This window comes from Tubulanus polymorphus, chromosome 1 (assembly GCF_964204645.1).
Source record: "Tubulanus polymorphus chromosome 1, tnTubPoly1.2, whole genome shotgun sequence".
NCBI lineage: Eukaryota > Metazoa > Nemertea > Palaeonemertea > Tubulaniformes > Tubulanidae > Tubulanus > Tubulanus polymorphus.
In genome coordinates, this window is record NC_134025.1 from 1,323,383 (window position 1) to 1,325,668 (window position 2,286).

At 34.8% G+C, this 2,286-nt stretch overlaps 1 long non-coding RNA gene across 1 annotated transcript; it reads right to left on the reverse strand.

Annotated features, from left to right (window-relative positions):
- Nucleotides 1–900: 900 nt before the first annotated feature.
- On the reverse strand, nucleotides 901–1,666 carry LOC141915526 (uncharacterized). The gene is made up of 4 exons (XR_012620968.1): nucleotides 1,533–1,666; nucleotides 1,273–1,404; nucleotides 1,068–1,185; nucleotides 901–980 (listed from the first exon to the last, which is right to left on the reverse strand). It is a non-coding gene; the product is annotated as an uncharacterized LOC141915526 (long non-coding RNA).
- Between the last annotated feature and the right edge of the window lie 620 nt (nucleotides 1,667–2,286).

Here is a 2,286-nt window from a genome sequence, read left to right on the forward strand (position 1 = left end):
TAATCAAACATCATAAAATCAATGTATTGAGCAAATCAACAAACAAGTATAGATCAAACTGAGAATCTTGAGTTTAACATCCTCAGAATGAGATAGAACACAAAAACTATCATTTTAAAGAAATAAATGTATTTACAAACACAGTCACAAGTACAAAATCTCCACATATACAGCACATTCATTCATCACTGTAATAAAACTCTAAACCAAAGTTTGATCCTCAATAATGAGATGGAATACAAAACTATCATTTCAGAAATCATTTAACAAGCACAAAAACAAGCAAGAGAAGCCCCTTGAAACATATACACTTAAAACGCAAAGTTGCAGCAAATCAGTAATTAATAACCCACAATCAGATTCAACACCAAACTAGCCAATCAAACAATCAATTCATATTTATTTTTCAATAGATGTACAATGTGTATTTTCATTCACCCTACACGGAAGCTAACAGCCTCTTTAAATAAATAAACTTAAAACGATAAGTCGTAATTACAAACACAGAGAAATCCTCAACAGTGAAATATCTCTGCTATTTGACGGAGATATTGTTCAGCATCTCTGGAACTATGATAACTCGCGGTAACAATCACTGAAATAAGTCCACATTTGACGGAGAAATTGTTCAGCATCTCTGGAACTACGATAACTCGCGGTAACAATCACTGAAGTAAGTCCCGATTTGACGGAGAAATTGGTCGGCATCTCTGATCTGATCTTTTCCTGTTATCTGATATTCTACAGCCAACCACACACTCAATACTACAATGACAAAACACAAAATATGAATAATGCTATCATTTTTAAGACTCTTCTCCAAAGATAAATTTCAACTATACCTGATTTATAGTCAATTCAGACTCACGACATCGACCTGGAGAAATACACTCAACACTTCCAGATCTTTGATGTTTCTCTTTCCTGTAGAGTTACATGTCTTTACCAACAACGACCACAACAAACAGACAAACCACTGGCTACAACAAAAATACATAGAATAAAAGTAACCAGCATCATTTAGTCTGCTGTTCCTACCATGAAATTCATATCAAGTTTAATTATACCTGATTTATAGTCAATTCAGACTCATGACTTGGACCTTTTGAAATTTGCTGAACGCTTCGTGATCTCTGATGTTTCCTTTCCTCTCTACCAACAACCAACAAACAGACAAACCACTGGCTACAACAGAAATACATTGAATAAAAGTAACCAGCTTCATTAAGTCTGCTGTTCTTACAATGAAATTCATATCAAGTTCAATTATACCTGATTATAGTCAATTCAGACTTATGACTTAAAAAAGAAAGTGCTCAGAACTCCAGCAACTTTTAGTATCTTCTTGAACTTTCTGTTTGATGTGGGGATTCCTCAGAATACTTCGATTTCCACAGACAAACACTGAAAGAAGAAATTGTTCAGCATCTCTGATCTGATCTTCCTGTCATCTGATATTGTACAGCCAACCACAAGCTCAATACTACAATGTACACAAAAAAATGAATAATTCTTAAAAAAAGAAATTTTACCTGATTTATAGTCAATTCAGACTCATGGCACCTTAAATACTGCTCTGCACAACTGGAACAATCCTGAATGGCGGTTCCCATCAATCCTTTGGTATTTTGTACTTGACGACCAAATCAATACACACTACAATAAGATAACATGCAATACATGTTCATGTTATAACTAACCTACCGTCCTAGTTGAAACATTCTTATCTACAAAACAATTTATAGCAATTTATATTTTACCTGATTTATAGTCTTGACTTAGCGAACTTTCTCAGAACCTCAGAAACTTTCGGTATCATCTTGAACTTTGTGTTTGAAGGGTGGAGATTACCTACGATCTCTGCTGACAACAGACACCAATTCAACGCTTCTCTTTCTGGGACTTTCTTCTTGCTCTTTTCTCTCATTTTACTCATTAATATTTAACTATGCAACACTTTTCATTTTTACAACATTATAAAATGGACATTATGTTTTTCTTTACATCATCGTTGTTGGAGATTTTACAAGAAATTACACAAACATACCTTCTTTAATTTTAAACTCACAGCTGTTTGTAAATTATTTTCACACACAAAGATCGCGTGCTGCATGCTGATCAATTTGTTTACCATGCGCATGGACCCGCGGGTGTGCAAGTGCTGTTTAGTGCAAGTGATGCATCGGTGCAAGTGCAAAGTGAGACATCGAGTGCGAAGTGAGACGTCAAGTGCAAAGTGAGACGTCAATTGTTTTTGCCAGTGTTTACGATTAACCATCTTTCTGA